This window comes from Lagopus muta, chromosome 6, assembly GCF_023343835.1.
Source record: "Lagopus muta isolate bLagMut1 chromosome 6, bLagMut1 primary, whole genome shotgun sequence".
Classification (NCBI taxonomy): Eukaryota; Metazoa; Chordata; class Aves; order Galliformes; family Phasianidae; genus Lagopus; species Lagopus muta.
In genome coordinates this window covers 52374365-52398940 of record NC_064438.1, presented here as the reverse complement: position 1 = coordinate 52398940, position 24576 = coordinate 52374365, and the positions used below count along the sequence as shown (strand labels likewise).

General features: G+C 43.1%; 1 long non-coding RNA gene across 1 annotated transcript in view; it reads left to right on the top strand.

Moving 5' to 3' along the window:
* Positions 1–11104, top strand: part of LOC125694785 (uncharacterized) — a 72694-nt gene extending 61590 nt beyond the window's left edge. The window contains exon 3 of the long non-coding RNA XR_007377717.1: positions 10155–11104. This is a non-coding gene — a long non-coding RNA (uncharacterized LOC125694785). The remainder of the gene's footprint in view (positions 1–10154) is intronic.
* The last annotated feature ends 13472 nt before the right edge of the window (positions 11105–24576 follow it).

Genomic DNA, 24576 nt, shown 5'->3' with positions numbered 1-24576 from the left:
TGGGAAGTATTTTGAGCACATGATACAAAGTAAGGTGATTTTTTTTTGGTTCTGAATAGGTTATGTTGTGCATGTATAGAGTAAGTCACTTCCTAGTATGGCTACTGCTTCTCCTTCGCTTCCAAGAAATCCAATTTTTGTTTTAAAAATGTACATCTAATTAAAGGACATGTAATTCAGCAGAAAGTCTTTTAAATGCATAACTGATTATCTACTTCCTGTAATTGCTGGTTTGTATATTGAAACTTAGATTGAGTTGGCAGACAATAAAAGATTATTTTTTAATTAGATATACTCATCCCTATCATTTGGGAATAGAGGATATTTTCCACCACTGCTATTCTTCCTATCCAGCAACACACGCTAATCTCTTGCTTGCTATCAATGTCATTTTTTCCAAATGGGAGAGAAACAGAAGCCTGCCTCTCTTGAAGCATGGCTAGGCTGTATTTGTCACTTCCGATAATGTGTTGATAGCGGGATGTATATGCATGCATTCAATGGTGCAGAGCAAGCCTAAGTACCAGGGCTAGTTTAAAGTACTGAGAGTCACTTGCAATCCCGAAGTATTTTTCTTGTTCATTCTTCATTAGAAATTCTGCTTTTACATCACCGGAATGTAAACACAGAATTATGACCCCCAAACTATTTTTTTATGGACTCCCTAAATCATTTTTCTTTCCTTGTGATAAATGAAGCAATTTTTCTCTGTCTTAAAAGGCATCTCCTGCAACCTCTTGCCCTGCAAACTCCATCTGAAATGACAGCATCTCTGGAGAGATTTCTCTGCGTGTTGAACTGAGTTGCAGCCTACGTTTGGTTTAACACACAGGTATCAGAGTGTTTGGAGCTCTCTGGTAGTACCATGGCTGCAAAATAGGGCATCTAGCTAGTGGCTTGGGAGTAAGCTGTATCCAGAGCAAGCGCTCTCAATTTGCAATTCCTTTCTCATGTGGGGACCACATTTCAAAGCCAGAGATAGGGTCCCCACATCTCTCTAACTCAGTTTGTTCTCTTCCACCCACGGCTGCTCTGTGGTCACGTGGGAGCCAGAACAGCTCATTTCATGGCAGCATAAGGGGTGGTAAGGGGTGGTTCTATGTGTATTTTTAGCTGTACTATTCAAGTCATTCAGAAGAGGAGGTGGCAGAAGCAGTGGCCTCCCTTATCAGATCCTCTTAAGAAACTGGCGTGAACCCTGGTGTGTTAGCATCACCATTCTTGCTTCACATCTCTAGTTAGAAAAGGAAGCCTTGAGATCTGAGGCAAGGCTGTATCTAACTGGAACTACACTGGATTTTGTTTGCCCCTTATTCTACTTTGCCTTCTCCTTCCAGCACCTGCAGTCTCTTCAGCATCCTCCTTCAGACTCTGCTGGTTCAGTGCTTATACCATCCATCACTGCTTTCCTCTTGACTATTGTAAATCTCCTTCTATTGCATTTTTTCCCCATGGGTCCCTCTCTAAACAAAAGGGATGTGATTCTTCTCTCCGTCCCACTGGCTTTGACCTGTTGTAGTTTGCCATGACATTATTCATGATTTAAATGAGGCTAAGCAAGAGAAGAATAGTGCACTGAGATTTTCATTATGCTGAAGTTGTGCTATTCTCTTCATGCAGGCTACGGTACTATATCACCCTGTCCCTTCACTGCTTTCAAAGGCTTCCTTTCCTCACCATCAAGCTCAGCAGAATATGAAGGACTTTCAGAGCTTGAACTCTCCTCACCCTGCTTCTCTGATCTCACGCCCACTCCCACACACATTTATTTGCCTGTTCTAATCTGGATATCTCCTGTGGCTGCCCAGCTCTGAGCATCTGGGCGTCTATTCTCATTTATGCCTCCCATTCCTGATGCATCGAGCTCCTGAGTCATTTCCCCTCTCCTGGTCTCACCTCTGTGGCTCCCTTCATCCCCCCAGCTGGTGAGCAGGCTGTCCCACCGCAATGCCTTCTTCCACTTCAGGACAGGGATGGTGGGGGTGGGTCCATGCCTTGCTTGCTCTGTGTTAAGTAGAAGCCTCTTTTTCTTATGATTAGAGGTTTTACCCTCTCCTCTCCTCTCCTCTCCTCTCCTCTCCTCTCCTCTCCTCTCCTCTCCTCTCCTCTCCTCTCCTCTCCTCTCCTCTCCTCTCCTCTCCTCTCCTCTCCTCTCCTCTCCTCTCCTCTCCTCTCCTCTCCTCTCCTCTCCTCTCCTCTCCTCTCCTCTCCTCTCCTCTCCTCTCCTCTCCTCTCCTCTCCTCTCCTCTCCTCTCCTCTCCTCTCCTCTCCTCTCCTCTCCTCTCCTCTCCTCTCCTCTCCTCTCCTCTCCTCTCCTCTCCTCTCCTCTTCTTTTTTTTGATAGAGTAGCTCTGTGAAATGCGATTTGGGTGTTCTGGTTGACAGCAAGTTACATCTGAGTCAGCAGTGTGCCCTGGCAGCCAAAAGGGCCAATGGTACTGAGCTGCTGGAGCTCAGGGAGTGTTGGGACACCATTCTCAGACATAGGGTTTAGATTTTGGATGGTGCTGTTTGGAGCCAGGGGTCTAGCTTGATCCTTGAGGGTTCCTTTCCAACAGTATATGTCCTGTGATTCTGTGATTTTCTGACTGCATGAGTGGGTGAGCCCAGCCCTGGTCTCCTCCATTGGTTTCTTTCTTTAGAATTGCTGCTGTGCTGCTACTTATGTAGGCTCTGTAGCAGGACTCCCCACTTCAGTATCCTCTATCCAGGGCTGCTTTCCTTCTCTTTGCTGCCCCAAAGGGCATGTGATTGGCAGGGTGCCTGAAAATTATGGGGTGTCTGCTGAAGGAGTGTGTGGCTATCTGCTCCTGGACGTGTCATGACCATGGGGTGCTTCTGCTATCAGGTCTTGCTCTACCTGCTATGCCCCGTGGTGTAGTTTAGCTAGTGTTGGCAGCACGTGGGTATCCCAGGATCAGCTGGCAACTAGGGACCTTTCTGTGATTAAACACTGCTAATAAAGCTTTGTCAAAGCTGATGTTTTTCAGGCTGCATTTTAATGCCATTGATTTGGGATTTATGCTCCTGTGACGCGATCCTCACGTGTGTAGGCGGAGGCGGCTCGTTCCTTTCCTTCAGTAATTGCTCAGCTGCCCTTTATGTGGAGAAGGGAAAGTGAGAGGTGGCAAGCAGCTGAGTAACCTCTAGCTGCTACTGCATCTTCAGGAGGCCTTTCCATCTGGCAGGTGTAACCTTTGGAGAAGACATATGCTATCATCACTCTTCCTTTCCACCCACCAACCTACAGCTGAGGTGGTGTGTGATTGGATGGTTCGCAGAGGAACCTCAGGGCAGGGCTGCTTGAAATATCTGGGTATCAAATATACTGAGCAGCTCTATAAACTTCCTTTCTACCGGGGAACGTATACATCCCTAATGCTGGAGCAGATTCAGTGCAACATTTTGCCTTTGCAATTGGTCCTTGCAATGCCTTGCAGCTTGACATGATACTCATAAGTTTGTGATTACCTAGATAGTAAGAAAGACTAATTTTATTTTTTTTAAGACGTGTGCCACCCTTTCAGAAGTTTGGATAGCGCTTACTTAGAGTGACCTGAGAGAAGCTGTGCCTTATTCTGAACTTTGATAGTTTGTGTGAGGCTGATAGGTGAGGGGAGAGCACACCCTGACCACGTACCACTCACTTGTCCCTGATGTGCTCTTTACAACACCTCTGTGAGAAGGTTTGGCTGCAGAACATGATCAAAGGGGAAATGGTCAGAGCTTTATGTCCATTTACACAAAGAATACTGACCTTGGGATGTGTGTGACTGCAGACTCAGTTGTCTTCTATGGGAGTGAGTGTGGCTATTGTACACTGTGGGCAAGCACACTCTTCCACTAAAGAATTTGAAGTTAAGAAATTTGTTACCTCTCTCTGGGATTTCAGAGGCTCTGTCTGTTCAAACAGAGTAAAAATTTCAGACGCATTCCCTGCATGTGCTTGTATAAGCTGTAGAGCACAAGGTATGCCCAGCACTTCCAGAAGCCATGGGCCTTGGTCTGTACACTGGACAGATTGTCTGTATGTGCACAATAAATGCCACGTGTTTCCATCCACAGACCATCTGTGAAACGTAGGCACAGCGTGTCAGACGCTTCCGGAAAACCTGGGACAGAAATATGGCATCCCTATGGCTGATGCTCTGCAATGTATCAGAGAACAGAAATTTCAAAGGACTTTGGGCTTTCAGCTGCTGCTGATTTCAGCACATCTTCCAGAGAAGGTGCTGTGCAGCACTTGGCCTCCGTGACTGGGACATTTGGTAGGACAGATGTTGCATGTGAAGGTCATAAGGTGACAAAAGGAGGCTCTTTGAAGACAGGGGTGCAACTTGGAAGTCTACACAGCACAGCTGGGGCCAGGGGGAAATTTTATTATGATTTCAATGGGATGAAAGGGCTGTGTGATGCTTAATGGGACTCTCCAGAGGAAAAAAAAAGAAAAGGCACCTACTGGCATTGATGGCTGTTTTATCTTCTCATTTATTAACCACCCTTGAAATAACAGACTATTGTAAAAGTATCACTATTTTCCTCTCCGATGGATACTTGATTCATATTTTTAAGCAGTGCATGCCCTGCCAAATGAGAGTGATGTGTTTCCCAGCTGATAGCTAAATAAGTGACTTACTGTCTCACTTAGTAGCTCTGGTAGACTAGAGCTCCACCTGATGAGCCCTCCCCCTATAGAACAAAATTTACTTAATTTTGCTCTAATTTAGAAAGATATTTGCATAGAACTTCGGCAATGAGAAATTGCCCAGAGGCTTTTCTCTTGCATTTTCCCTATGGGAAGATTCACATTTTAAGCTCTCCCAAACTAAAAGGTCATCCCATTTATTCCAGGCCTTTCTGGAAACTAACCTATAGCCAATATTTATACAGGAGTACACTCTCATTAGCTATTTCTCAAGACTATTTGGAAAATTTTTCAAGTGTGCAATTTTCCCCTATGAAAGAATGAATTGAAGGGAGATTTTTGGAGGGGAGCTAAGCGCAGCTTAGGGAGGTGACAGTGCCCATTGTGCCACTGGGGCTTTACTGCCTCTGGAATTGGGATAGGTGTCTGGGAACAATTCAGCAGTATGCCAGATCAAGTTCACCTTAAACTCCTTTCTTAGCTCACCTAATTCTTCTCATCTCCCATTCCATTTCCTTTTCTCTGGACCTTCCTACCTGCCAACTCTGATTCGTTTTGCTGGCTCACAGTAGCTGCAATCCCAACAATCCAGAGACACTACTGGAAGCTGTAAGCTATCCGTGCTTAGCTTCGTCTCCCAGATGTGGTCCTTCCCATCCTTTTGTTATCATTAGCCATCTTGCCATTCCTTGTCACTGGTATCTTTGCTGAAAAATCATTGTAAGATGTCCATTTAATTTTGGGGCAGGAATCTTTGTGTCTTTAAGCTCTTGCTTGCCTGCCCCACATCTTTCCCTATTGTTTATTTTATTCATAGGTCTTAACTGCACATTTCTGTTTGAATTTGTATCCCTTGCAAGACCTCATTCTGTTCAATTTCTGGCATTTATCATCTTTGTCTAGAGCCTCTTGACCTCTAAAGTACTGTTCCCTTTGCTGAGCTGTCTTTTTTTCCATTCTTTGCTGGCTCTTGTTTGATTGCTATTATCCTTTGTTGAGGTAGCTTACTCTATTAAATTTAGAGTAATTATTACAGGCTTTGGTTTTTCTCGCCTTGGGAGTTGTGCTGGAGGTAGTTTCTATGCTTTTGGCTGAAATCTCAGGCTTTTCCCACATTCAAGACTTGCTGTTCTTTAGTCCAGTGGAGTTCACTAATTATTTCCCTTAATTTCTCAAATTTTTGCCCATTTGAAATGTAGAACTTTAATTACAGACCTCTTTTTGTTTACTGTTCCATTTAAATTAAACCAAATCAACTTGTGATCGCTCAGTCAAAGGTTATTTTCTTTGATCACTTCTCCTGTAATGTGCTTGCTGTTTACCAAAATGAAACCTTAAATAGCCTTGGTGGTTCAGCGCACTTTGGTGGATTAATTTGTTGGCAATTACATCTAAGACTGTCTGGGTCATGCTGCAAATAGTAGCTTCTGTATCTGTGTGAAACTGTATTTATTTATCTCAAATTTAGTTCCTTAATGACGTGGTACATCATCTGTGATGTTGATAAAGAAGCAAATCAGATGTTAAAAGGCCTGGAGAGGAACAGACAACAAAATATAGAGCGTTTTTTATGTGACTTTGTAACTCTTCAGTGCTACGGGCATTTCTGGTACACCTCATCTCTTAAAAGACACAGCATAAATGGAAAATGATCAGAGATGGGCAGCAGGAATGGAATGTGGAAGAGCTCTTTTTTGAGGAAAAACCAGTGAGAATAAAAGTTGTCAAGCTAGAGAAGGGATAAATGAAGGTATCTCTACTGGTGGGCAGGATGACATAAAGACAGTAAATAAGGAAGAGCTGTCCACAGGAAGAACAGATGATGTCTCCAAAATGCTTCCCACGTCACAGTCAGAGATAACACAGGAAGATTAATAGCAATTTATATTTGCTTTTCCTTTCTTTGAATACTTGTACAGGCCAGGGCAGCATTCAGCTCTGCATGCTACGTACTTGCCATTTTGCTTAATTTCCAGACATCTCTTCAGATGGGAGCTTTTCCGTGCTTTCTCTATGCTCTGGTAAGCAGCAGGTCGTGGTGAAATGCCACGGGAGCATACACCTCTGCCAGTGTTGTCTAAGAAATAAAGGTAATTAAGGTCAACCAATTAAGGAGGTGTGACTGGCTCATAAATATGTCCGAGGTAATGATCTCGCATATGGTATAGCTGTGCAACTGTGTTCTTAGGGGGCAGAAATTCTGTGACAAGACCACTGGGCCCTGCTACCAAACTTCATCCAGTTCTGTCTACCTCTCTGTTCACAGAAGATGCTGCCAAAGCTGAGTTCGCAACATGCAAACCTCCAACAGCTGCCTGATGTTCTTTTAATCTTTCACATATGCTGCATCCAGCCTCCTCACGGTTACAAAAAATACACGCTACAGTTTTTTTTTTAAATCCTGAAGCTTCCCACGAGGTCTCTGTTTTGATTTATGTCCCCCCCTCCAAAGCAAAGGTAACAGGCACTTTGCCACTGCCAGATGTGCTCAAGCAATGGGTGTGAATTTGAACGACTAGAGTCTTCTGCCCTGCTCTTGGTAGCTAGATGGTAAAAGATACAGATCTGTACTGGTGCATGTGGGGAGAACACTCCATTTTCTCTGGATTGTTTCATTCCTCAACCTTTTGTCTTTTTTGCTAAGGTTCTGAGTTCCTCAGGCAAACTTTCTCTGCACTGTTTGTTCCGAGCCAACAAGAATGAGATCATAGTTTGGCCCCTAAGCACCACCGTGAGGCTGGGATGAATGATCCTATTTTTAAATGCACAGGTCATGCTGGTGCGCTCTCACTTTGACGCTTCCAGACCAGTCACATGCGCATCGTTCTGATGATCGATTTTCTTGTGGTTGATTTGAAAGACATCAGTTTACTACAAGTTTAATATAAAGAGGAATATAAAGAAGCAGTGTTCCTATTTTGTCTCTCATGCAATAATCTCCTTTGGATGTTTTCCAAGCTTCCTTCTTCCCTAGGATTTGGTATTGGAGTTTTTGTCCCTAGAAATCTTTGACTGTTGCCCCTACGTTAGTTTGGCTTTAGAGCATCTTCAGTTAAAGCTCATCAAAAGTTAATACTTTTTTTTTTTTTTTAACTCATGGACACATTTACTTTAACAAATACTTTTAAGTTTCTCCCTGTTTCTTCACTACTCAGACTTCATGTTTTTTCATTAATACATTCTAAATTAAATCTTTACAGTCTTCTTCACCTTCATTCTATGCCAGTCTATGACTGATTATTTCAAAGCCAGAACTGGAATTCTTCATGTTTTCTCCAGCATTTCAGGCTACTTTTCCTGGGCTGCCACCTTTATTCTGACTGTGTGTCAGAGCTGTTTTGTCCTTTTCTTTGTCCTTGCAATCTCAGGAAATAGTCCCTTGATTTTTCCCCATGAGAGAGTCACCAGCAGCTTGTTGTCTCCTTGCAGCTTACCAATTCCTGACTCATTTAATGATCCTGAGCCTGGTTAATAGAGTGACTCACCAAAATATTTCACATCTCTTTGTATCGGTTGAAAGCGCCCTTTTGCATCAGCATGCATTTATACATAAATATGTATGTGCCATCCTGCTAACTTAGGGCTCTATTTACCTGCTCATGTGTCTGTCTATCACTGTTCTCAATGGAAATTACATCAATGTCTTTCCTTTACTTTGAAGCGATTTCTAGACAGCTACTTATCAAAGAATATTAACATTGATGGCAGATCTATTTCACCATTCCTGCAATCAGCAATTCTACCCATTGAAACGGTTTTTATCGACCCATGACTGATGCAACAAAAAGAGAAAACTGTATCTGGGAATGTGGTCGTACTTCATGTAGCATAGGGCAGTAGGACCAAGTACAAGGGACTAAACAGGTGTGGTATTCCACTATGCATGCAGGGAGAGAAGAATTTAATTCCATCAAATTTAGTTAGCTATTAACTTCAGCAAGGCAAAGAGCCTTGCAGGATTCTCCTGTAAGCAGATATCCTGAGAGCTGATCCTGACAAAAACTGCTGTGTGGGCTGTGGTGGTTTTAAATGCAGAGCTTTTTTCCTTCTGTTTCCCTCTTTACTTTGGCATGTCTTTTCTTTATACCTTCTGAAGTTTAGCATCTGTCAGAATTTTTGGACTGGACGTTTTTATCGTTGTTGATCAGCAGAATTATTGTGCACTGTAAGTTACAATTATTTCACAAGTGCTACTTATGCTATTTGGTTTTGGGCATCTAACACAGATGGCTAAAGTGTCTAGGATCCCTGTTCCTTCAGAGAGATTAACGTTCACGTTCCATGAAAAAGCTCACCCAAATATCATTCTTGGGATGTTGTAGGAAAACTCTGTGCTGAGCCTCCTGGAAAATGGGATTGAGTTTGCATGGGGGAAATAGTACTGTATTCTTGCCTTCTCTCATGGCTCCTGGAATGGGCAGGCACTAAATCAAGCTCAGCAGCAGAGCTGCTCCGCACACCAGTGCTCAGTGCTGCAGCTGGTATCAGTACAACCGTCACTGTGCTCTCACTATAGCAGTCCTTTCAAATGATACATGAGATGTTCCTGGCTTGGATTCAAAGGGCAAAGGGGAGAAGGATAACAGTACACACTCTGGCTTTTGAGCATTTTGTTTACTGGAAGATCCTTTTAACCATTCAGCAGTGTGTGCTGCTGGGTTAAGGGAAAGTCATTAGTGTTGTCCTTGGTAAGTGGATCAAGTAATAGTGCCATATGTTCTGATGCAGTGAAATGCAGTCACTGTCTAGAAGCCTTTTCTTATGGAAAATCCCAAACTGTGGTCAAATTTACGTGCTTTGCTTTACCCTAGGGATATGCACCATTTGCCAATATCACTAAAGTACCTGAGTGTTTGCATCTGTACAAATCGGAGACATAGGAGATCACAGGAAACACTTCCTACTAAAATAAGGATCTTCACTGCCTGAGTTTGTTTTAAAGCAAAGTCTATACATTCCCTTCCTCGTGGTGTCAGAGCTGTGTGCCACCTCTCCTTGTTCTGGGGATTTCCTTATTGTGACTTCACTTCCACAGCCTCAGATATTCCCCAAAGAGCACCGCTGTGCCCCCACATCCAGCTGCTGAGGCACAGAGCTCACTGAGAGGTGTGAAGCCCTGCCAGCTCTGTGAAGCCATCATCAAGACAGCAAAAATTACACAAATGGCAAATTAGTAGCATTGGACCCTGGTGTGTTCTTCACAAGAGGCTCAATTCTGTGTTGGCTCACATCTTAATCCACCCCAGCTGACACGCATCAAGCATAAATCAGCAGAGGGCCTGGCCCCTGTACTGTGCAAACATTAACTAATTAATCCGCCTTATAGCCATTGGAAGCTGCAAAGGAGTTATTATTGTACTTCTCTTCACAGACTGTGCAACTGAAGCAGAGAGGATAAATGATTAAAGGACACAGATATGATTATCTAAACTTGGGTGCAGAAGGACTGCTGGTTATTTATAGAGCACACTTAACCTGTATTTTTTCTTTTCTTTTTTTTTTTTAACAGTCTCAACTGAGGAATAAGCAGGAAGAGCTTGGAGACAAGATGACAAGATCTGGCCCTGTCCTCATCTCTGTCACACTTATAAATCTAGAGAAATTCCACTTGTTCCTTGAGGACATGCAAGGATTTTATTATAGAAGTGTTGAAAACTGGAATCCAGCACATCAGATTAACATAAAATGCAAGGGAAAAGTACCCAGCAACAAGCAAAGGGCAATACAGAAAATAGGTTTGTTAAAAGCAAATTGGATGTGTTTGTTTTCTTCTTTTTTTCCCTCTACATTAATGCCATCCAGGCCTCTCCCGTATATTCTTGAGAAAATGACTTCGTTATATCAGAGAAATATATTGAAAATGAAATCAGTGGAAGCACCAAATGTGCCCAGACATGACAAGACTTTTAAGTAACAACAGCAGAATTCTATCTCCTTTCCTGTTTGTTCCATGTTAACTTATGGAGATTGGTGCTGACTTTCTGGAATGGCTGCAGCAAGCTGTAAATGATGTATGAAAATGAAATGAAAATTCTCTGCCCGAGCCACTGTGCACAGCAATTGCTGCTGAGCCAAATTAATAGCTATTTGCTCCTGTGTGCTCTGACATGGGATGGAGCCAGAGAAGCCAGTAGTAAAGAAACTGGAACAGCTATCCACAGGTATCCTGGACAGGACTCCTGCAGATCCTTTATTCCATCTTCAGTGGTGGAGTCCCTTCAGAGAGGTGAAAAGGAGGAGACTCAAATGTTTTCAGCCCTTCCTGGAAAAGCCCCAGGGGTTGGCTCACAAAATCAGAGAATATCCCAAGTTGGAAGAGACCCATAAGGATCATCAATTCCAACTCCTGGCTCCGCACAGGACCACCCAAAAATCAGGCTCTACGTCTGAGAGCTTTGTCCAGATGCTTCTTGAACTTTGGCAAGATTGGTGCCATGACTGCTGCCCTGGGGAGCCTGTTGCAGTGCCTGACCACCTGGAGTAACAAGTTAGGTAGCAGAGACACCTACTCAGGTCCTCCTTTTTCAATCTCTGTTTCCTGTCTTTGTTTACTTACCTCTTCCCTATTTTTATCCAACTGTATCTGTGTTGCAACATCACCCTCCTGGGGATTAGGGCTGTGCAGGTGGAAGAGGGTAATGAGTGTAATTAAGGGAGCACATGTATGTGGGTACAATTAGCACCTGGTGATTATCTGGGTAAGGTGATGGGCATGGTGACAAAGGACATTTCTGGTGACCTAGTTACTAAACACTCTCTGGTAGTCATGCAACAGTGCAAAACTGCAAACAGTGATTATTAATACCATTAAAAATTCATGCAAGCTCAGGTTCTGCAAATGCTTTGCCATGTGAGTGCTCTCTGTGGAGGTAAAGAGGGCACTACAGCAAGCATGGAAAACCAATGTCCAGGTTAACAGTGCACTTGCTGCAAGGTGCCCCTCGGAGTTTTGGGCTTGACCCACGCCTGTGCTGAATCCAGCAGCATACCATCTCAGCATCCCTGGATGTTCACTATGTAGCTGGCCCTCTGATCCTTCCCTTGTTCATTTTTGCATGGGTAACACATGCAAGTGCAAACTAAAACCAACAGAAATTAAAAAATAATACAAATTAAGCGAATGCCCCTTTGTGTGATACTCCTTCACAGCTGAGAAGCAAAGGGAGATGGGATTTAATTTAGGCCAGTCCTCTGCTGCATTTCAGATAAAGCATTTTAATCTAGTTGTAGGTTGATAAAAATACCCCTCTCTGATCCTGCAGGCAACTTTTTCTGCCAATTTTCTTTCCAGGGAGGAAGAGAGGAGGAAATATAATTGAAAGAACACTGCAGCATAGAAAATAACACTGACAGAGTAATGCACTTTGGAATGGTGTGCTCTGCCAGCTCCTTGTTTTCTACTATTTTTTTTCCTCTTTTTACTTCAGAGATTTCAAGCTATTGGTAATCATCAGTATGATTAGCTCCTTTTTTTTTTTCTTTTTTTTTTCTTTTCTTTCCCCAGAGCTTCAGCCAGGTAGAAGTCTTTTAAATACAGAATGATTTCGGGAGTCTCATTCCAACTTTCACAGTACAGCTTGTTCTCTTTCACCCCAAGCTGAGATTTTTCAGGGTTAATTTATTCATCTAATTGTTGGATGCACATGTGGTATTGCACTCCACAGTGATTTTATGGACTTAAGGCTATGGTAATGACTTAATAAACATGCATGTGTACATGATTTGAAGGCAATGTATTCTCTTGAATGTAATATTTCAGAAAAGACAGAATGAAAAATAAAAGGGTGGCCAGAGGCGCATCTCAGTAGAGGTGTGAAATGCTGAGCTTTTAGTATTTTTTCCAAATTAAGGACTCTGTTTAGAAAAGGCATTACCTGTCCAGTTTCCTGACAGTGTGAACATTTGAATAATGAAATAACAGCAGCAACAAGACTTTTTGGGGTCCCTTTGCCTCCGTGCTCTTCTTTTGAGCCCTTCTCTAGCTTCTTAGTGTTGGCGTGTGCGTATCCACAGGAAAGCATGGCTGAACCGAATGAAGAAAAGGAATGGGATAAGTTTGATGGACAGCGTTCAGAAGATGCATGTTAAAAATCTCTGATGCTGCCTCTGAGAATGAGAAGGGGGTGGGGTGGAAAGGACAAGTTTCCGGGGCTGGTGAACTAAGCTACACCAGCTGAAACAAAACCCAACACAAAAGCAGCTCTGTTGACATGCACTCATTTAACACTAAAGGGAGGGCAGATTGGACTTTGTACCTGATGGGTAATCTCTTACTCTTGAAAGTTAAAATGATTTTTCCTTGTCCCTTTGACCGTTGTTAAGTCTGATGGTCTGGATGCAACTTCTCCTTTGGGAAATGCTCAAATGGCACTGCCCCTATATTTTTGTATTTTTCCTGCAGCTGGATGGGAGGCAAAGTTTTTGAACTTAGAAATTTAGAATTAGATCTTCAGCTCAATTTGGAATAAAACTTGGCTCAGGTTTTAAGCAGGACCTCAGCCTGGATATGGGAGGCTCCGCTGCACACTGAGGGCTCACATGTGCTTTATGTCTCTTCTTCCTTCAATCTGTTACCTGAAAATGGTACACTGCGTAATCTGGCCATCACTTGAGATGTAAAAATCCTCTTTGATCAGCCATGGTTAAGCAAGCTTCTGCCCAGAGGCTGTGTTTGGCCTTTCCTAGACATGTCTCCCAGTGGGATGCCTGTGAATCCCTCAACAGGATTTGATGTTTGTTGCTCCTCAGCCTGCTCAGGGACTGGTCTGGGAGATAGGCCAGTGTGGGCTGTGAAGATAGATGTGAGGAAGTCTTGGGATGTTCAGGAAAGCTCATGGTTCATGGGAAGGACCATCCCAGGGTGCTGCTGCCCTTGACTTTGCTACATGCATCTCTCCACACAACTCCACCCTTGAAAGTTCACTACGCTGAAGGAGCAGGTTTTGTCTTTGTTTTTCCTTCAGCCCAAACGATGCCATTTTCTCTCCAAAAAGATGGTACTTTTTAAAGGAAGGGCTGATGAAAGACGGCTCATGAATTTTTCTCTTATTCTGCCATGATTTTGAAGCACTGATGAGATATTCCTCACTGCCCCCTTCACTTCCATTTACTGTTAGCAAAATAAGCCAACTTTAACAAACCTTTCCTTTAAAAGAAGGAAGTGGAATTGAAAGTTCAGACACCAAGTTGTGACCCCTTTGAAACCTGTGTTGGTTATGGCTGTTGGCTGCCTTGGCAAGGGCAGCACCACTCTCCCAGCTGCTTGATCCAGAGGCAATAGCGATGTTATCATGGCTTTCAGCTGGTTTTATTTGGTCTGTCAGAAGGTGTGATGTAGTAGTCTCCCACTTTTGCATTTGCTGCCCTGCATATTTAATGAGCAGGAGCAGTGTCTGTGCTGTCCCTGCAGACCAGCCATAAGTCTTACTTAACAGGTGTTCAGCAGCGCTGGCAGCTTAAGGGTAATATCCGACAGGCATTGCCCTTGGCGTGCAGCACCATGCTTTCATTCAGACTGTAGTGCCTGTGCTTCTTGCTGCTACCTAGCCTCATTATTTTTCATTTTGCTGCTGCTGGTTTTGCTAGTAAGATCCCATTTGTCAAAACTGCTTTATCGAAACAGGGAAAAGATTGGGTTAGGGGATTGTGGTGCACAGTTTCTCAAAGGATGAAGTTACTTCCATAGCACAAGATCACATCAGCAAAGAACTGAAGGTGACTGCAAGCACATTCAGGTGAATGGCATTCATTATTTGTACGTACAAACAAGATGAAGCTATTGCCCTCTTGGGAGGTGCTATTTAAATGAAGAAAAGGCAGATCTTTCTTCAAAGAGCGTTCAAGCTAACCAAACAAGGCAAGGACAGGAGAAAATAAATATTACCCTGACTCCTGAGATCAAATGAAGGCCGGAAGATGCTTGATGATTTGCCTGAGGTGATGTAAGTAGTCCACAGAAGAGTGGAGGTAGGAACTGAACCTAGAGCCTCTTACCTGGTGAGCAATGTCCTCTGAGATGGTGTGTGGTCAGGAAAATGCCAACATCAGCAAACTTGAGCTTTTGCCTGTGAACTCTGACACTTGAGAAGAAGTGACAGCATAAAAAAATCTTTTTCCTGTCAATATTTTCCTCATCTATTATTCATCTATTATTCCTATATCTAACATCTATTATTCCTCCCTCCCACCTCTCCCCCTTTCCCCCTCCTCCTCCCCCCCAATTTCCTGTATTTGTTATTGTTACTGTATTTAATAGCTAATTTAATGGCTGTCTTTGATAGCAAAATATCTCAAAATACAACTTTCTCTCTCTAAAACTTCCTGAGGAGGGAGAATGGAGAGGAGATGCAGGGCTCCTCTTTTTGGTAATTGATGATAGGACACATGGGAATACAGGTTCAGCCTGGACATAAGGAAAAAATTCTTTACTGCAGGGATGGTCCAACACTGGAACAGGCTTCCGAACGAGGATGTTGGTGCCCACTGCCTCTCAGTGTTCAAGAGACATTTGCTCAGTGCTTTCAATCATATGCTTTAACTTTTGATTAGCAATGAGGTGGTCAGGACTTGGACAAGATGATCTTCGAAGGTCCCTTCCAACTAATCCATTCTTCCTACCCTGTCCTTTCCTATCCTATTCTGAATTTTAGGAGGAATTTTTTTCACACAGAGGTTGGTGAAGCACTGGAACAGGTTGCCCAAGGAGGCTGTGGATGCCCCATTCCTGGAGGCATTCAAGGCCAGGCTGGATGTGGCTCTGGGCAGCCTGGTCTGCTGGTTGGTGACCCTGCACTCAGGAGGGGGGGTTGAAACTAGATGGTCATTGTGGTCCTTTTCAACCCAGGCCATTCTATGATTCTATGATGATTCTATGACTCTATGAATTTCCTCAGTGTTCCAGAATTCTGGATCTCAGAAACATGTTCAAGTTAAGAAATGGGAATATGCTGGCATCTTTTACTGGACATTCTTCTGGTGAAGAGGAGGTTTGTACTTTGTACAATATTTTTAAGATTGCCCCTTCCTTCATTATCATATTTTATATAGTTAAAAATAGGTATTATATTCATTGCGTTGGAATATAAGCTTGCAATACACTGTGTAGTTATCAGAAAGACTATTCTTAATTACCTGCAAAAAACTTTCATTGTCTGATGTACGCCATGGATATTATCCCTTAATTAGCTGCCTTATTTCAGCTAAATTGAAGAAAGAAAGAACATTCACCACAAACACTTTTTTTTTTCTCAATTATTATTATTAGCTCCAATTCCATCCTCTGCAATGGAAAAGAGAAATGAAAGTACTTTATTCTTTCACTGAGTTGAAGTGTAAAGTTTTGTCTTCTGATGAGTAAAGAGAACTTTGCTCTTAACTCTCTGCTTCTCTAGGAGCCACTCAAAATGGAGCACAGGCTGGATTTTTCCCCATGGTTGTGAAGGCAGCTCCATTTCGAAGAAGGAAGTTCAGTAATTGCTGCCTGACAGACCTCCCTGTCAACTCTCTGGGATATCAGTGCTGGATTGTTTGCTGGGAAAACATCTAAAGTCAACAGAGGGAGGTACTGGAAATAGCATTCAGATGGGCAGGGAATATCTAGTGGTCAGATGGAAGCACATGAAAGAGTCGTGCTGAAGCTGGGTAAGGAACCATTTAACAGCTGTGTAACTGTGCCTCTTTTTTGGCTATCAGAGTTTCCCTGGAGATTTGGCCTGCTAGCCAGCAGTCAGCTTGCCTGTTGCTGGTAGATGCAAAGGTTTTTCTGTTGACTTACCCTTGGCTTAGGCGTGAAAACCTTGCCTTGAGGTTGAGGATAAATACTACTGCATAGCAGAGACATGTGGGGCTGATTAGTTTCGGGCTAGATAGGGAGAGAGGGTAGATGGTTCTCAGTTGGAAATGAAAATAGGAGGGATGCTTTGTTCTGGGAAAGTCAGTGCTTAGGCTGAGGCTTTTTCCAGACAAGTATTTTGGTACCCAGAGCACAACAGAGGTAAAATTAGGTCCTGTAGGCCAAAACTGTAATGTCAACCTGCTGCGACCTAACTCTGCGGGTGTCTGGGTTCAGTATCTGTCTTTGACCTCTCAGGTCTCTAAATATCTGGTTCAGTGCTTCTGTGTACCCTGTGCTGCCTTGCCTCAGTGATAAGTAGGATTGCTAGGTTCCCTAGCAATGCTAAGTGCTGGACAGCAGCTCACGTGTGTGAATGAAACACCAGCCAAGTTGAAACTGAATCTCTCCCCATAAGAAGTGACTAAATACATTTTTTTGTCATTGTCTTCTTTTTTCTTTTTCATGTTGGTTTAGAGAGCTTTGCAGTAATCCAATGAGAATGGCCATGGCTGTCTTCACTGATGTGGAAGGAGGGCAGAAGCAATGACTTCTGCACTGCTTTAATTAAAGATCTCGCTAACTGCCCTCCAAACCAGCAGGGTTTTGCTTGGAGCTGTTTCTATAAGCCAGAATGCCCTTATGTAACTGATTTACACCTGAAGGGGTAATTGCTTCCTGACTCTGCGCTTAAGTATTTCTAAAACCCAACAGCATCTCATGCAGTTTCACCACACACCTCCTCCTCACTACAAAGCTGGGCTTTCCCCACTTAGGAAAGTTCCTTCATTATCTCTTTTTAAAAACACCTCCGTGATTGCAACACAGGCGCAGCCTGTAGCTGGAATTGCTTGCCAACATGATATAGTCAGGACCAGAATTGTCCATCCTTCTTGAAATAATTGGCAAAATCCACGCAAGCAGGCTTAAAATGGCAGGACAGTGCACGAGCAAACACTCACATGGGAGATGCTCCTGCTGAACTGCCTGGTGCTGTTATGACCCACACTTACATGGTGCCAAAGAAGCAATCATAAAAGAAAAAAACAAAACTTATGCACCAGAATGCCACTTTCCTTGGCAGTCCCCAAGCAAATTTGGCTCTGGCAAGGATAGAAGATAAAAACAGACCCCTGTTTGTGGGTGCACTGCTGTGGAGGTGCTGGTGCTCTATAGGCACTTTATGAGTGATGTGACAGCTTCCCTGACTGAAGTAATTCTGAGTATTGTAACACGAGGTGTCAAGGCAGACAGCAGAAAACATTTCAATCCTTTTCATTAGAACAAAGTGTTATTCTCTTGACGGCTTTCAAATGCATATTGTTTAGCTATTATGTGCTAACCTTGACTACCATATTCCAAGCACAATAGCAATGGGAGCTTTTTGCTTTTTTGTTTGGCTAGTGATCATGCTAAGAGGATTTCTTTTTTGCAGGGTCAGTAAAATATTCTGTTACAAAGGAAAAAGAAAAAAGAAAAAAGAAAGAAAATTGAAAGGGTGTATTTGTGTTACAGTAGCAGTGTCTGAGGTCTCCCCTTGTGCTTCATATGTCAGAGGTGGCTCTGATGGTTCCCCAGTATGGATTTTTATCCCAGTGGAACTTGTACTTCTGGTAATCAAAGACTGTAAGTGTATCCTGCCTGGACTGCTCATATTGCTGGTGACAAGTGATGCTAAAGTGACTGCACTGTCAGCTACTGGAAGCCTCAGGCAACATGCAGCAGGTAAATGGTTAATTAAAACAGTCCTTCGAGGATACCTTTAAGGGAACCTCCGTGGGGAGTTATTGATGGAAATGGCTGCTTCGTGTTTTCTCTCAAGGCTACATACAGGGCTGGTTGCCTTAACTGCTTTTGACATTTCTTCTCTCTGACCATGAGGTTGCTGAGATGGGAAGATTAAGTTGCTCGTGGAAGAATGAGACCTGACACAGGTGAAAAACACAGGTAAAGATTTAGAAGTGTGTGAGCAATGCTTGAAATCTGACAAAGCTTGGGCTCTTTTTTAGAATCAGCCACGCATCCTGGAGGGCAGACATTGTCACCTTTCTAAGCCTGCGCTTGCACAAAGACCCCATTGACTTTTTTCCCCTTCTCCTGAGCTGTCGATCTCCACATCTCTTCCTTTCCTCATCTTTTTTTTTCCTTCCCATCATTTAATTCTGCATTTTTGATTAGCAACCTCATTGTGTTTCTCTTAATAAGTAGCAATTCCCATCCCCTTCCAAACCATTCCTCATGACCTATCTCTTCCCATCCATTCCTACATTTTCCCTTGCTCAGCTCCCACTCCCATTTCCTCCTGTCACAAACTCCAGCTCTGAGATTACCCTCACCCTCTGCCATCCCTTCCCCTCCAGTGCCTTCAGCTTTCCTCTCTCCACAGTTTGATTTTCCTTCTTCCTCAGTGCCAGCACCTGACAGAGAAGGAGTTGCTGATTATATGTCTTCATTGTAATTAAACTGGGCCAGAGCCCATTCTCTGGCACTAAGAGCAAGTGGCACAGCCTGGCTCGTGTCCATACAGCTAAGCTCTCTTCCTTCCATAACAGGATGGCTTTATCCTTTCTGCCTATTGGGAACAGCCCTTGGCAAGTGCTGCTCCCTGAACCCTGCCCAGACACAGTCTCTGAGAGTACTCCCTAGGACAAGCCAAAACTGCCAGGGAGCATGCTAATAATTAAACACTATAGACTGTGCTACAGGACTTGGTGCTGCTTTAATTTACTCATAAAAATGCAGCTGAAAGATTGAGGGGGAAAAGTCCTTGCTTTCAGCCCATGCCACAGCTATGGGGGTCAGGGAAAAGCTGACTCACACCCATTTTGCTCAGGCAAGGAGGGCAGGCTCTGAAATGTGAGCGTGAGCCTCTTGAGCTGGTTATCTTTCAAGCATAAACTTGGCTAAATATGGGCAAAGTTTTTTAATCTGGTGGGGGTGTGAGAAGCATGTCTTTGATTAAACTCCTGCCCTCCTGCTGCTGCTGCCAAGCTGCTGCCCCCAAATATGAGCTTCCAAACAAGGGTTTCCTAAGGATTTTTAAATCTGAGTGAAAAACAAACATCTTTTTTCCTGCCTTTCCCCCCCTTGGTGTGGATTGAAGCTTTCAGCTGAAAGAACACCCACGTGGGAAACTTCAGCTCCTTCAGTTAGCATTTAACAGAATCTGCAGCAGTTGAGAGCAGGGTCATCCTGCATGTGGGCAGCGTAAAGAGCTTCAGCAGTAAGTGGTAACACCTCTTTCTGCCACATGTAGTTGTGGGTACACGTGCAGAGCTGAGGACTGATGTTTGGCACAGCTCCTTTGACAAATAGTATTTATCTGAGGCCAAACCTCCATTCAAAAAAAGGTTCTAAGCTTCTGGGATGTGTTTGGGAATGATGCTTTGAACTGGGTTACAGTGATGATGTATGAAAGGAGGCTTAGTGCTGGTCCACATGCAAGGTGAGAATCCTGTGTAACCAGTGACTCTAATATGCACTCCCCCTCCCATTTTTCTTTAATATCCTGAATGGACTTGGGATGGAAAGTGCATATACATCCTGGTGTGCAGCACATCCAGTACCTGTATATATAGCTTCCCAAATCCCAGCAGCACTATGTTTTGAAATGATCAAAGTAATAAGGTAGGCTTTTTTTGTTTCCATGACTTTGGAATTGCTACATACAGCCAACAATACTAAAAAAACTAATAAAGACTGCATTACTTGATTCTTATGTTATTTCTAAAATAACCATACATATTTTCTGACGATTTTGCTTGTCATTTAAGCATGAAATAATGGGGAACCTGTATCTCTAAATCATGCGTTTAGGGGTTGTATTTTTTTGTTTGTTTATTTTTTGGATACATAAATCTGTAGATTGGCTCATTGGCTCTCTGCACAAGAAAAGTCTTGAAATCTTTTTGATCAGTGAGTGTTACCTGGAACTTGTCTTGGACTAAGGTTTCGGATTTGACCCTGCAGATGGTGATATGTTCATCGTCTCATACTTTATGTAATCACTCCTTATGCATATTGTGAGCAAGGATTATTTAAATATGGAGATGACCATAATCTTCCACATTACATTTTGTTCCTCATTCCCCTTACTTCCTTAACTCAAGCTGCTGTTCTGGGATTTTGTCCTTGGGCAGTGATTGCTGTATAGGAGGCTGGAGTTGGTTTCAGCCCCTTGTCTGGCTCTGTGATCCACAGACATCTGCTACAGTACAGCTGCACACCTTAGCCTGGAGTGGAGGTTGTCCTCAGTCATCCTGGTGAGTGCAAGGATGCTTGCTTCTGCGGTTTCCTTTTTGTCTTCCAATCAAAATCCTATTGTCTTTGCGTGATATTAAAGCGGATGTTCAAATTACTTGTGTATTAGGACACAGTAAGCCTGTCCAAGGCAATGGAAAAATCCTGGATGGCCCTATCTTGTGTTAGAGGCATAAGTAATTGTGCCTTTGTGCACTGTGTGGGGACTGACAAGGCTGTCTCCCTGGGGAGAGATTGGCAGCAGAAGACCATTAATGTGCAGATAAAAGCAGAGCGTTATCTCCTGATGTTGTTTAAGTCATTGGCAAACTTGCCTTTGACTCCAGCAGAGATGGAAGCTGAGCTGAGATGTTTGTCTTTTTATGGACGGATTTTTCATTGCAGCTCAGAGATAAAGATTTTTTTGGAGAAGGAAGGCAGTGACTGTCAAGACAGAAAATGGTTGTGAGACCAGCAATTGCATTGGCAGGTCGGAGTGCTGTGGGACCCGTACATAAAAGCTTGAGCAGGCAAGAAGAGATTTTCAAGCGGGGAAAACAAATAGTACAGAGAGATAGGAGTGAAAGCTAGACCACTTGAGCAGAGGTGGTTGGTGTTAGGAGTGGTCCACAGGGCTCAGCACAGTGCAGAGAGCACACAGATCTCAGTGTCTGAACTCTGCTTGATGTGTCACTTATGTGGCTCAGCAGGCTCGTAGTGGAAAGGTTATCAAAAGAGTGCCAGCCTCTGTGAGAGAGGATGAAAACAGCATAATCTATAAACAAATACAGACTCAACTGCAGTCTAAAACTTGTTCAAATAAATCTAATGCCTGCTGTTGATTTGCTGCCCTTCACATCTTTCCGAGTTCCCCACACAAATTCTACAGTGCTGCAATTTGCATCTGAGAGGCTGAGTTTTCTTCAGCCTATGAACTGCTCTGAGCTTTGCAGTTTTTGGCACAGATATTCCCACTTTCTTTCTCCTCCTGCCTTGTGTAGGTGGAAGCCCTGTAGAGAGGACAGCAAGGTAAATAGAGCCGAGTGGAAGATGTTCAGGGCAGCTTTCCACTGGGGAAATCAAGGCCTTGTGCTGAAAGCCAAGTGTCCTTGGCTAGACCTCATTTCAGTTCAATCTGCCCTCATCACACTCAGGAGGGATTTCAACCTTTCCAGAGCAAGCCTGGAGTAATAGCTGAAAGAGCTTTTGGATTTTTATGGATTTTGGCTCAGAACAGGCTTCTTTCCACTCCACAAGAAAAGTACTCTGATAGCCCGATTTATGCACCCTCATTTTTTGGTATGGCTTTACGAAGAATTTCATGAGAGAGTGCTGGGCCTCCCTGCCTGGCTGATGTGTACGGCCATGGGCCATACTGCTGATGACAAAAGGTGTGATGACAGGAGTGACTCCATATTTCTCTCTCTCTTGCTCTTCTTCCCAGCTTCTCCCAGCTAGACAGTGCTTCTAGTGCTGGCATGGGGGCTGATGTAGATCGTCTGTGAATTAGAGCTTTTACTCACTGAGTATTGCTCCTACATTTTAGTGAGGTATGTCAGTCACAATAGGATCTCATAGGCATTGGAGTTAACACAAAGCTAGGACCACAGTGGGTGAGGGTGGAGAGTGTACATGGAGGAACACCTCTATTTGGTTGCTGTTAAATCAGATTACAGTGTCTCATGTGACTAACCATAACCCCAAGACCTCTGTCTAACACATAAACAAAGTAAGAGAGTGAAAAAATGCAGCATTTTCTCTTTCTTCCCCTTTTCAAGTATTTTTCTCAAGTGTTTGCCAAGAACTGGGTTCTGTGCGTTTATGTAAATAACCACAGTACAGCACCATGGTTAGAAAGCCTTTAATACAGTTCTTAATCTTACTAGCTTCCTCACGTAAGCTTTGCTAGTGCTGGTGAATCTGCTTTCTGCTGTGCCCTGCTGAAAGGCTTTATGAGATATTTATTGCCTGTGTGACTGCTTCTACCTGAGGGAGATGCTATTCCCGTGGGAGCACCAGGGAGGCGTGACACACTGTGCCTGGCATGGCTTATCTTCCTGGCATAATGCTGGCTTGAAGCCCCTCTCTGTGCAAAGGATTGTTGGGCCAAAATCTATCAGGTCTCGGAAGTAATTTGTGAACTGATCTAATTAAGGGATGGGACTGTTGTATAGGAAAGGGCTTTGCTGTGGCGGGGAGCACTTTATCTTGGATACACTCTTGCAGCCAGTCCCAGCTAATCAAGTGGAAATCCCCATTGGTTTTTCATAATTTGTCTGCCAAATTCAGCATTTTAAAGAAGGCACAACTGAAATAATTTTCTGAAGGGTTATTTCTCTTCCAATCTGGGACATGGTGGGCTGAGCTGGACGGTGGCAACAGCATCAACAGTCCCAGACTGGGCAAGAGATAAACTGGATCCAGGGTCCAAGCATGGAGCCCAACCACAGGAGCAAACTGAGATGAAGTGAGATCTGGAGTGAGAGCTGGAGGCAAGGCCAAGCATAGGCCCAAAGTCTATTTAGGAGACATAGCCAAAGACAGGATAGGAGATGATCTACAAGGTACTGCTATGCCTAGAGCAGCCAAGAATTTGCCGTTGCTTCTTTATTAATCAAGATGTTGTGTAATTATGATACTTCCAAGTCTCTGTTTTATATCCGGAAAGTTTTAGATTCTAGATGTCAGGAAAACAATGTGAACCGATAAGAACAGTGCTGTATAGTCCCTAAAAATCAGTTATAATCCCTAAAAATCAGACAAAAATATTTGTTACTTTCAGTGAAATATTTCTCGGATTGTCTTATTTTCAAATGGAATTTCACAGGGCTTTTTGAAGATCTTGGACCCAATTTAGAATAATCAATAAGCATGCTAGAAGTAGTGGCTTTTGAAATTTATAGGCTTTATGGCTATAGATGGTATGATTTTTTTTTAATAAATGGTGTTATGAGAACAAATTTGCTATCTGTCTAGAGGTGAACTGTTTCAAATATTCTCCAATATTTATGAGAAAAGCTGATTTTTTTTTTTTGTTGCCACGTGTATTTTCCCAAGAACTCAGACTTGTCCAGTATAAGACGTCAACTTGCAATAAATTGTGGTCTGATTTCTGGATGGTCCTGTGTAGAGCCAAGAGTTGGACTCAATGATCCCTATGGGTCCCTTCCAACTTGGACTATTCTGTGGTTCTATGAAATTGTCTCAAGACTGAAGCAAGTACATTTTGTTTTTATAGTGTCCTCATCATGATGTATTTTCTTATGGTTGTTGTCTGGTGTTCAGAAGAACATGTGCCATGTAGAAATTGAGGGTGCTGTTGGGTACAGCAAGATCAGAATCAAAAAGCAGCTATTCACAAAGCTCAGCTGATTACCATTATTACAGGTAGCTTTCTTCTTTTTGCAAAGCACTTAAAAGGCCAGCTTTGTAAAAGCAAGGCATGGTTATTACTGTTTATTCCTGCGTTATTATCTCTGTTCCACACCACTGATTTTGTTTCATTTATCAGTCAAATTTTACATTATTTATTGAAGAATAAAATTCAAGGCTTGATTTCAGAAGAACAAAGCCTCTGCTCTTAGCACGACCATTAGATTATCCTTCTAATTGTCTCATTCACCTTTCTCCTTTGCGTGGTTCATCATCTCTTCTAGTGTGGTAAGACAGGAATTTTCCTCATAAATGTACGTGTTTTTTGTTTTTGAAGGGACAAAATGACCTCAGAATGGACTCATTGTCATCTTTCTAGCTTCTGTGAGAGCAGTGAGAATGGCTACCTCCTGGAGTCAGCACTAGAGAGGGATGGAGTCCCATTGGTACAAGACACATAAGGAACTTAGCTGCAAATCCAAAAGAACCT